The sequence below is a fragment of the Coenobita brevimanus genome, chromosome 44 (assembly GCF_032717465.1).
Source record: "Coenobita brevimanus isolate Jiangsu-jjx chromosome 44, ASM3271746v2, whole genome shotgun sequence".
Taxonomy (NCBI): Eukaryota; Metazoa; Arthropoda; class Malacostraca; order Decapoda; family Coenobitidae; genus Coenobita; species Coenobita brevimanus.
In genome coordinates, this window is record NC_136997.1 from 31,327,295 (window position 1) to 31,339,756 (window position 12,462).

The window sequence follows — 12,462 nt, forward strand, 5'->3', positions numbered from 1 at the left end:
ACTAAGTGTAATAACAGTGGAGTGTTATCAAGGATTAAGTGTAACAGCAGATAGTAAAGTCTGTTTAGCTCCAGCACATGTGAGTACAATGAAGTTAGAAAGAATTAAGTGGAATTATCTGGAAAATAAAGACAGTGAACTTCAAAAAGTCAGTGTTTTATTTCGCCTCAGCTGATCTTGTGTGCTGTGCACCGAAAGGCAGACCATAGGAAGAACAACTCACTGGGCAACGTCCTTCCTGTACTGAACTGCTGCTGTTGTAGCCTGTGGCAGTGTAAGACGTGGACGAAACACCGGTGTCAGGAGTGTGGATAATTTAAGGGCTGTAGTAAGTCTAATCTTCGACATGGAGCAAGAAGGTGTCCAGACAAGAGGCCAAGCAGGCAGAAAGACATCACTGGGTGCAATTATGAAGCTATTACATGCACAGATACAGGCACGGAGGGAACAGCGAAAGGCCAAAAGTGAAGAACAGAAAGAGCTTAGGAACGAAATCAAAGCACAGTTCCAGGCACAGAACGAGGGACAGAAAGAACATTATGAACAGCTTCAAGAAGCATTACATAAGCAACAGAGGGAATTACAGCTGACAATGCAAGGACAGCTACATGCTTTCAATGGGGAAATGAAGGATGAACAACAACAGATTAAGGAGGAAGTAGATGCCCTAGAGCAGCAGAAGTATGAGGTAAGCAATAATGTGATGAAGTGTAAACAACATGTAGACGACCAGTTGAAGTCAGTTAGTGAGGAAATAGTGACAGAGTGCAGACAGCATGTAGATAACTAGTTGAAGCATGTAGCTGACCATGTGCAGATAATTAGTGAGAAAACTGAGGCTGTAGAGAAATATTGCACTGCTGAGCCTCAGGTTAGTGTACAGGGGGCATATGAAAGGAAATGACAGTGTATGGTGAATCCTGATAGATCCCAGGCATTTAATGGTAGCATTACAGGGTTGAATAATCAGAATGTAGGAGATTTCAGTCGTGGGCTTAACTATGATGCCACAGTTTTTAGGCCCCAAACCAGTGAAGTACATGGTAATGCTGACAGCCTGAGTCATTGGCCTTGTGATCCGGAGTGCTGGCAATGTAGTAAAAAGGAAACTCATAGTATGAAATTCAGCCGTACTGCAGTGACAGGGCCAGCGTCAGATGAAGACCTGAAGAAGATGCAAATGGAGGATGCAGATTTACAACCAGTGCTAGGGTGGCTACAGCGGAGTACAGTGTGACCATCATGGGAAGGAGTTTCCAGGTTAAACCCTGTGACCAAAAGTTACCGGAGTCTGGGACCTCCTTCGTTTGAACAAAGGTCTACTGGAGCGTCAGTGAGAGACACCCGATGGCCTCAGCAAGTATTGGCAATTTGTGGTTCCAAAGAAGATGAGGTGTGAGATCTTGGATGAGTCCCATAACCAGATGGGCACCTCGGAGCGAAGAAAACTCTAAGCCGGCTGCAACAGAGATTCTACTGGATTGCCATGCATATGTTGAAGAGTGGTGTCAGGCCTGTGATGTATGCTGTGCCAAGAAGGGCTATCAGGAAACAGGTAACGGCTAAGAAATCCAGTGATGTGACATGTATAATCCTGCCCAGTAACAATAAGAGCAACAACATTACTCGGTTTTTAAGAAATTCAGGAATTGAGGTAGCTTTTAAGACATCTCAGACAGTGGGTGATCTGGACAGACTCAAGGTACGAACCAGCAATACAGGCGGGACAGGTGTTTAGTCCATTCCATGTGCAGTATGTGATAAGGTCTGCATAGGTGAAACATGCCGTGATTTGCAAGAGAGAGTAAAAGAATATAAGTATGCAATGAGCCGATACAACACCAACAACGCATGTGTAGCTTCCAGATTTAGAACAGGTCACGTAATGGAATGAGGAAATTCAAAAATTTTGTACAAGAAAGCAGGCTTAAAAGATGCAAATGTCTGGAGGCAGCTGTTATACTATGTTCCAATACCAGTGAACAGAACAGCGGATCTTATCACATATCGGATTCTGTTGCCAAATATGTTGTCAATAGGATAGCTTCCTCACACAACCCCCCCCTAAACTCAAAACATCACCCCTCCTTCCTTCCCATCCTCATCCCCATTTCTTCTCTTCACCCAGCTTCCTGCCCACATATACAACACTAGTGCACACACACACACACACACACACACACACGTGCGACACCGGCGCTCCGTACCGGACCGACACGGCCAGTGGCATTACCTAAATTAGTATCTTTGAATGAGTTAAGCTCTGTACCAGGTTAGACTAAATGATTTTTCATTATTAAAAGGAAAAAAAAATAATGGGTTTAAACAAGACTACAAACAAAGAATCACGAGGAAAAAAAATGCGCTGAGTCAGCTGGGTTTGTTTAGACTACAGCAACGTGGGGAAAGTGCACATACTCTGTAAGTACATACTCTGTTCTTTTAGTATTGCAAAATGGATACATACTTCAGTAAAACAAATTTGGAAAAGAAAAGGGATAAAAGTAAAAAGCAAAATGATGATTTCTACCAAGAACTGGTTGAAGTGGAGACTCACAATAGACTTGTTGAACGTGTACACAAACTAGAAATGGCTTTCAAAAATGAAATTGATGAAATAAAGAAGCAAATGCACTTGCAAAAGGAAGAGATAGAAAAACTAGGAAGGGAGGCCAACAAGAAAGACACAACCATCAGTGAACTAACAGTGGAATTGAGTATGCTTAGGAAGAAAGTGAATGAAATGGCAAGTACAGTAGTCAGTCACGAGAGTGTTATGGAAGATTTCAAAAATGACACAGAGACAATTAGGCAAGCAAGCAGTCTTATGGACCAGAGCAGTGATATTGAGGAGAAGATAACACAGGTGAATGAAGCTGTGCAAAGTTACAAAAATGATGTAGAAACCACGTATGCTGAAATGGTGAAAGTAAAGAAAGACTTAGAAACAAGGGTGGAGGAAAAAAGCATTAAAAAGGAAGTGAAAAGAATAATCCAAAACAATCCAAAGTTAGTCAGAGATTCAGTAGAGATAAACAAGTCTATAGTAATCACTGGTATAGAAGAGGAAGAAGAAAAAAACAAGATCACAAGAGACAAAAAGGAGATGGCAAATGTAATGAGCTTACTGAAAGAAGTATCAGAGGAAATCTGTAGTAAAGACATAGAGGAACACAAAAGGTTAGGGAAATACGAGAAAAGCAAGACGAGACCTCTAAAGGTGACTTTCCAGAGTGTAAACACTGTGGAAGAGATACTAAAAAATGCAAAGAATCTTATGGAAAAAGAGGATTTCAAAAATGTAGGGATAAAAAGATGCCTAACACAAGAAAAACTGGAATTACTAAAAGAGAAAAGGGAGGAAGCAAAAACAAAAAATGAGGGAAGATCAGAAGAGGAGAAAAAGAATTTTTTTTACAAAGTAATAGGACTGCAGGTATGAAAGTGGCACACAAACAGGATGGAAGAAAAAGGAGGAAGGTAGTAGAACCATGTCATGACAAATATATACACAAGATGATAAAGTTGATGTACTCAAATGTGGATGGAATGGTATCTAAATTACTAGAGATGAATGATTATGTCAGAGAAAATGAACCACAAATAATACGAGTATGCCTAACTGAAACAAAATTAACACCGAGGATATCCAATGACATACTAAACTTAGTGGAATACAATATATGGAGAAGAGACAGAAATTTAAAAAAAGGAGGAGGAATTATAATATTAACAAAAAAAAAAATCTGAAAGTCAATGAAATAAAACTAGATATACCATCACAAGTAGAACTGATTGCAGTAGAGATCAACACATCTGAAGGTAAAGTAATTGTAGCCAATTTGTACATGCCACCCAGATCAAACACATGGGAAAGAGACGAATATGAGGACCTGGCAGAGAGTACAATTCAGAGTATAAGATCATTAATACAAAAAATGGAAGAGAAATAGGAAAGAAGTATACAAACTGGGGACTTCAATACAAATATAAATTGGAATATTCTAGATATAAATAGCCAAGAAAGCTGTTGGGACCAAAAGCTCCTTGATCTCGTACAAGAGTTTTTCTTAACGCAACATGTGAGAGAAACCACCAGAAAAAGAGGACTTGATGTACCTTCAGTGCTAGATCTAATATTTACTATGCAAGAAAATGATATTGACAGTTTAATATATCACCCTCCACTCGGCAAAAGCGATCATGCAGTATTAAATTATAACTTCAGGATAGCATATGACATAGTAAACAGCAATGACAGTTACAAAAAGAGCCTAAACTATAAAAAGGGAAATTATCAAGACCTAAAGAAGTATTTCTTAGAAGTTGATTGGGAAAATGAGCTTGGAGGACAAGATTTAAATGCTGTATATAAAAAATTTTGTGAATTTTATGAAATAGGGTCCAGAAGTACATCCCACAGCACAAAGAAGCAGATAAGAAAATACAGAAATGGTTCAATACAGAATGCAAAAAATCAAAAGAAAGAAGAGATTTGTTGTGGAATAGATGCAGAAGACACAATAGTAAAGGGAGTATAATAATTACGAACAGGCAAGAAATGACTATACAAGAATAAGGAGGAAAGCCCAAAACCAGTTTGAGGAGGATATAATAAATAAAAGTAGTGATCAACCAAAGCTGTTTTTGCTGCTATATCAGAACCAAAACCAAAGTAAAAGATATAATACAATCCATTACGGACGAGGAAATCACTTATACACAAGAGAAAGTTATTTGTGAAGCACTAAATAAGAATTTCCAATTATTTTTTTCAGAAGAAAAAAATTTTGAGAGGGACTATGTGGAACACGCATGTCCACACATACTACCAGATATACAAATACCAGAAAAAGTAATACAGGAGGAGTTAAGTAGATTAGACAGAGGAAAAGCAAGTGGTCCTGATGAAATTTCATGTTGGGTATTACGAGAATGTGCAAAGGAGTTAAGTAAACCATATTTTTAATTTTCAAGAAATCCTTGAGTCAAGGTAAACTACGTGATATTTGGAAAAAAGCAAATATTGTTCCCTTATTCAAGAAAGGAAATAGACAAAATCCACTCAACTACCGACCAGTATCACTGACCAGTGTTGTAAGCAAGGTATTAGAAAAACTTATAAGAAAAGCTTGGGTAAATCATCTAGAAGAACACAGTATGATAACAGAAAGACAGTTTGGTTTCAGAAAAGGAAAATCATGTGTTACTAATCTGTTGAGCTAATATGACAGTAACAAACACAATACAGGAAAGGGAAGGATGGGTGGACAGTATCTATTTAGATTTCAAGAAAGCTTTTGACACAGTACCACACCAAAGACTTTTATGGAAACTGTACCATCAAGGAGGAATTCGAGGCAAACTGTTTTGTTGCATGCAAGACTTTCTCATAAAAAGAGAAATGAGGACAGTACTAAGAGGAAACTGCTCATCATGGAAAGAAGTGACTAGTGGAGTACCACAGGGTTCAGTGCTAGCACCAATCATGTTTTTAGTGTATATAAATGATATAAACAGTAACACTGGAAATGAGAGCTATCTGAATATGTTTGCAGATGATGCAAAAATACAGAGGAGGATTACTAACACAGACTCTTGTAAAGAGCTACAAGAAGAATTAAATAAACTTCATGAATGGAGTAGTACATGGCAAATGGAATTCAATGTGGACAAGTGTCATGTAATCAAGTTTGGTAAAAGTGGAAAAAGACCTGATTGGGATTATAAGTTAGGAAATAAAACCCTATACACATCAGAAAGAGAGAAAGACCTAGGTGTGATTATCAATAACAGACTATCTCCGGCTGACCACATCAGCGAGAAGGTACGGAACATGTATACACTGCTTGCAAATATGAGAATAGCATTCACATACATAAATGAAGACATGGTAAGAAGGATAATAACATCATTCATTAGACCAACCCTGGAATATGCATCAGTAGTCTGGAGTCCTCATCTCAAAAAGCATATAGACAAGATTGAAAAAGTTCAAAGGGCCACTACAAGATGGATACCAAGCTTAAGGGACCTAAGCTACGAAGAAAGACTAAATAAACTGAATCTACCAACACTACAGGAGAGAAGGAAAAGAGGTGACATGATAATGCTATACAAGTGCATATCAGGAAAGGAGAAAATAGACATAAATGATTACTTAACATATGGAGAAGCATCAGCAAGAGGACACTGCAAAAAACTGCATAAGAAGAGAGGTGATATAGACGTAAGGAAATTCAGTTTTCCAAACAGAGGAATTGATCAATGGAATGCACTACCGAATGAAATAGTGTGTGCCAAAACAATTCACAAATTTAAGGATATGTACGATAAATATGGTTTAAGACACGGGACAGTACGAGCTTGGCTCATTCCTGTAAAGATACAATTAGGTAAGGTAAGGTAAGAACACAGAGGGAGTCAATCGAGGCGGACGTGCGACATCGGCGCTCCATACCGAACCAACACGGCCAGTGGCATTACCTGAATTAGTATCTTTGTATGAGTCAAGCTCTGTACCAGGTTAGACCAAATGATTTTTCAATATTAAAAGGAAAAAAATAATAAGTTTAAAGAAGACTTGTTCAAAAAGAAAAGTGAACCAAGACGAAAGAATGCGCTGAGTCAGCTGAGGTTTCTTTAGACTACAGCAACACGGGGATTGGAAGTACATACTCTGTACTTTTAGTATTGCAAAATGGATTCATACTTTAGTAAAGCAAATTTGGAAAAGATAAGAGATAAAGGTAAAAAGCAAAATGACGATTTCTACCAAGAACTGGTTGAAGTGGAGACTCACAATAGACTTGTTGAACGTGTACACAAACTAGAAATGGCTTTCAAAAATGAAATTGATGAAATAAAGAAGCAGATGCAATTGCAAAAGGAATAGAAAAACTAGGAAGGGAGGCCAACAAGAAAGACACAACCATCGGTGAACTAACAGTGGAACTGAGTACACTTAGGAAGAAAATTAGTGAAATGGCAAGTACCGTAGTCAATCATGAGAGTGTTATGGAAGAGTTCAAAAATGACACAGAGACAATTAGGCAAGTAAGCATTCTTATAGACCAGAGCAGTGATATTGAGGAGAAGATAACACAGGTGAATGAAGCTGTGCAAAGCAACAATAATGATGTAGAAACCATGTATGATGAAATGGTGAGAGTAAAGAAAGACTTAGAAACAAGGGTGGAGGAAAAAAGCATTAAAAAGGAGGTGAAAAGAATAATCCAAAACAATCCAAAGTTAGTCAGAGATTCAGTAGATATAAACAAGTCTATTGTAATCACTGGTATAGAAGAGGAAGAAGTAAAAACCAAGATCACAAGAGATAAAAAGGAGATGGCAAATGTAATGAGCTTACTGAAAGAAGTATCAGAGGAAATCTGTAGTAAAGACATAGAGGAACACAAAATTTTAGGGAAATACGAGAAAAGCAAGACAAGACCTCTAAAGGTGACTTTCCAGAATGTAAACACTGTGGAAGAGATACTAAAAAATGCAAAGAATCTTATGTTAAAAGAGGAGTTCAAAAACGTATGGATAAAAAGATGCCTAACACAAAAGGAACTGGAATTACTGAAAGAGAAAAGGGAGGAAGCAAAAACAAAAAATGAGGGATGATCAGAAGAGAAGAAGAATTTTTTTTTACAAAGTAATAGGATTGCAGGTACGAAAGTGGTACACAAACAGGATGGAAGAAAAAGGAGGAAGGTAGTAGAACCATGTCATGACAAGTATATAAACAAGATGATAAAGTTGATGTACTCAAATGTGGATGGAATGGTATCTAAATTACTAGAGATGAATGATTATGTCAGAGAAAATGAACCACAAACAATATGCCTAACTGAAACAAAATTAACACCGAGGATATCCAATGACATACTAAACTTAGAGGAATGCAATATATGGAGAAAAGACAGAAATTTAAAAAAAGGAGGAGGAATTATAATATTAACTAAGAAAAATCTAAAAGTCCATGAAATAAAACTAGATGTACCATCACAAGTAGAACTGATTGCAGTAGAGATCAACACATCTGAAGGTAAAGTAATTGTAGCCAATTTGTACATGCCACCCAGATCAAACACATGGGAAAGAGATGAATAGGAGGACCTAGCAGAGAGTAGAATTCAGAGTTTAAGATCATTAATACATAAAATTAAAGAGAAATCGGAAAGAATTATACTAACTGGGGATTTTAATACAAATATAAATTGGAATACTCTAGATATAATTAGCCAAGAAAGCCGTTGAAACCAAAAGCTCCTGGATCTCGTACAAGAGTTTTTCCTAACGCAACATGTGAGGGAAACCACCAGAAAAAGAGGACTTGATGTACCTTCAGTGCTAGATCTAATATTTACTAGGCAAGAAATTGATATTGACTGTTTAATATATCACCCTCCACTCGGCAAAAGCGATCATGCAGTACTAAATTATAACTTCATGATAGCATATGACATAGTAAACAGCAATGACAGTTATAAAAAGAGCCTAAACTATAAAAAGGGAAATTATCAAGACCTAAAGAAGGATTTCATAGAAGTTGATTGGGAAAATGAGCTTAGAGGACAAGATTTAAATAATGTATATAAAAAAATCTGTGAATTTTATGAAATAGGAGTCCAGAAGTACATCCCACAGCACAAAGAAGCAGATAAGAAAATACAGAAATGGTTCAATACAGAATGTAAAAAAATCAAAAGAAAGAAGAGATATGTTGTGGAATAGATACAGAAGACACAATAGTGAAAGGGCGTATAATAATTACAAACAGGCAAGAAATGACTATACAAGAATAAGGAGGGAAGCCCAAAAACAGTTTGAGGAGGATATAATAAATAAAAGCAGTGATCAACCAAAGCTGTTTTACAGCTATATCAGAAGCAAAACCAAAGTAAAAGATATAATACAATCCATTACGGACGAGGAAATCACTTATACACAAGAGAAAGATATTTGTGAAGCACTAAATAAAAATTTCCAATTAGTTTTAACAGAAGAAAAAAATTTTGAGATGGACTATGTGGAACATGCATGTCCACACATACTACCAGATATACAAATAGCAGAAAAAATAGTACAGGAGGAGTTAAGTAGATTAGAAGGAGGAAAAGCAAGTGGTCCTGATGAAATTTCATGTTGGGTACTACGAGAATGTGCAGAGGAGTTAAGTAAACCAGTATTTTTAATTTTCAAGAAATCCTTGAGTCAAGGTAAACTACCTGATATTTGGAAAAAAGCAAATATTGTCCCCTTATTCAAGAAAGGAAATAGACAAAATCTACTCAACTACCGACCAGTATCACTGACCAGTGTTGTAAGCAAGGTATTAGAAAAGCTTATAAGAAAAGCTTGGGTAAATCATTTAGAAGAACACAGTATGATAACAGAAAGACAGTTTGGTTTCAGAAAAGGAAAATCATGTGTTACTAATCTGTTGAGCTAATATGACAGTAACAAACACAATACAGGAAAGGGAAGGATGGGTGGACAGTATCTATTTAGATTTCAAGAAAGCTTTTGACACAGTACCACACCAAAGACTTTTATGGAAACTGTACCATAAAGGAGGAATTCGAGGCAAACTGTTTTGTTAGATGCAAGACTTTCTCATAAAAAGAGAAATGAGAACAGTACTAAGAGGAAACTACTCATCATGGAAAGAAGTGAGTAGTGGAGTACCACAGGGTTCAATGCTGGCACCAATCATATTTTTAGTGTATAAAAATGATATAAACAGTAACACTGGAAATGAAAGCTATCTGAATATGTTTGCAGATGATGCAAAAATGCAATGGAGAATTACTAACACAGACTCTTGTAAAGAGCTACAAGAAGAATTAAATAAACTTCATGAATGGAGTAGTACATGGCAAATGGAATTCAATGTGGACAAGTGTCATGTAATCAAGTTTGGTAAAAGTGGAAAAAGACCTCATTGGGATTATAAGTTAGGGAATAAAACCCTATACACATCAGAAAGAGAGAAAGACCTAGGCGTGATTATCAATAACAGACTATCTCTGGCTGACCACATCAGCGAGAAGGTACGGAACATGTATACACTGCTTGCAAATATGAGAATAGCATTCACATACATAAATGAAGACATGCTAAGAAGGATAATAACATCATTCATTAGACCAACCCTGGAATATGCATCAGTAGTCTAGAGTCCTCATCTCAAAAAGCACATAGACAAGATTGAAAAAGTTCAAAGGGCCGCTACATGATGGATACCAAGCTTAAGGGACCTAAGCTGCGAAGAAAGACTAAATAAACTGAATCTAGCAACACTACAGGAGAGAAGGAAAAGAGATGACATGATAATGCTATATAAGTTCATATTAGGAAAGGAGAAAATAGACATAAATGATTACTTAACATATGGAGAAGCATCAGCAAGAGGACTCTGCAAAACACTGCATAAGAAGAGAGGTGATAAGGACGTAAGGAAATTCAGTTTTCCAAACAGAGGAATTGATCAATGGAATGCACTACCGAATGAAATAGTGTGTGCCAAAACAATTCACATATTTAAGGATATGTACGATAAATATGGTTTAAGACACGCGTGTCTTAAACACGAACGTTTGCGAGCTTTCAGCAAACGTTTGCGTCAAGTTCGTTGGAGGTACAAGAAAGTTTGTGACGTTCGACGAACGTTTTTTTCAAGCACGTTGAAGTTCGTGAATTAGTAATGGCTGTAATTCAGCTGCAAAACCTGTATAAATGTATCTAATAAACAAGTCATTGGCATTTAAGAAAGAAACACTGATTTTTTTAATGTGTAAAATAAAGCACGTCAAAAACTTCCTGTGAACTTGACCGCTTAACTACATTCCTCCTCCTTTCTCCGCTGTATCATGTAGTCCTTCTTGGACCCACGCACTGTTAAAACCAACTGTTGTCCATCATTTGCAGCACCAATGGAATTTGTTGCTCTTATATGATTATAAAGTTAAAATTTTCAGCTTAAATTTTAATATTATGCATATTTAGGTCCATAAGTTCTTTATAGTTTCCTGCCATGTATTCATACGCGCGTTTGTTTACAACTTTTCGCGGGATTGCTGACTGATAACGGTGACTCCTAAGCATCGAATTTTTTACCAATACCTTCAATAACTAGGTAAGGTTGGTGATTTCCTTTGTTACCAGATTATTCACATAGCTGTCAGGCATTGGAAATTGACGCATTATAAGATATAAAGTGCCCCAAAGTGTAATAAGAGGTATGGTTATTAGCGCGGCAGCAGCACAACCAAAAACCTTTCTTATAATTGTTTTTATAACTGAATCTGTGTCATTAACAACATACATTCTCCCCGTATCGGTAAGTAATGACCTACAGGTACCTAACCCATATATGGGAAAAACAAGTAGCTGTGCAGAGAAAATTCATTGCAGTTCTTAACGGCAAATAATTTTTTAAAAATCCTGTAACTTAGGGTACTGGTAATTCAAGACTCCAGCCAGATAGATAGGAATCGCAGCAAAACTTAAATCGGCCTAGTTAACCTAGGCATATGTTAAATCTAAAATAGTATAGCAAAATTATTTGTGCTAACTCTGAAATGTGATTGAAAAGTGGGTGGTAGAGTAACAGTTCAGTTTGAAGTGTGAGGAACACTTGATTATCACTTAACTTCCTCTATATTTTCTGTAATACTGTAATCATTTTGATGATGGTAAGTTATTGTTTTCTGTTGTTTTTATCCATGTTTGTTACGGCTTCCCAACGTGTGTTACTCTGAAATACATCGGAGACATCAGGTGTTTCTTCGAATGTCATGCTTTACAGATTTCATTTTATTTTTCCCAATGTTATTTTAGTCCAGCGATTAAAAAATAAATGTAATTTATTCGTGCAGTTTATTTTCCTGGTTGATATTTATACTGAATTTCTTTCAAGGTTAGGTTAGGTTAGATTACCGTAGTTAAGAACGGCCATACCACGTTGAGTACACCGCTTCCCGACCGATCAGCGAAGTTAAGCAACGTTGGGTCTGGTTAGTACTTGGATGGGTGACCGCCTGGGAACACCAGATGCTGTTGGCATCCCTACGTGTCAAGTGGGGTTGGTGGAGGATTAGTGCCCCTCCCTGTAAAACAATTAACTCTAAGTCCTTGGCCACCCCGTTTGGGATACATGGCGTCTGGCAATGAATGAATGAAAGTTCGGTGGTCAATGTTCAGTTAACTAAGAAAAAACAGTGACCAAAATTGACCTAAATACATACAAATAACCTAACCTTAAAAGCGACCAGTTCTAATCGGCAATAGTTATTGTGAAATATGTAGAAAATAATGAATGGAAATTGTGGTAGCTATTTATGTAAAATTATCGTATAAGTCCCTAACTTCACTTCATTTTTTTTTTTTTTTTCCCTGCCCTAACCAAACCAATCCAACATAACTTATATGAGGCTGTGCTCCATTAACCGA

At 37.0% G+C, this 12,462-nt stretch overlaps 1 non-coding gene across 1 annotated transcript; it reads left to right on the plus strand.

Moving 5' to 3' along the window:
• The first annotated feature begins 11,956 nt into the window (after positions 1 to 11,956).
• On the plus strand, positions 11,957 to 12,075 carry LOC145398248 (5S ribosomal RNA). Its single transcript, XR_013897100.1, has one exon. It is a non-coding gene; the product is annotated as a 5S ribosomal RNA (ribosomal RNA).
• The last annotated feature ends 387 nt before the right edge of the window (positions 12,076 to 12,462 follow it).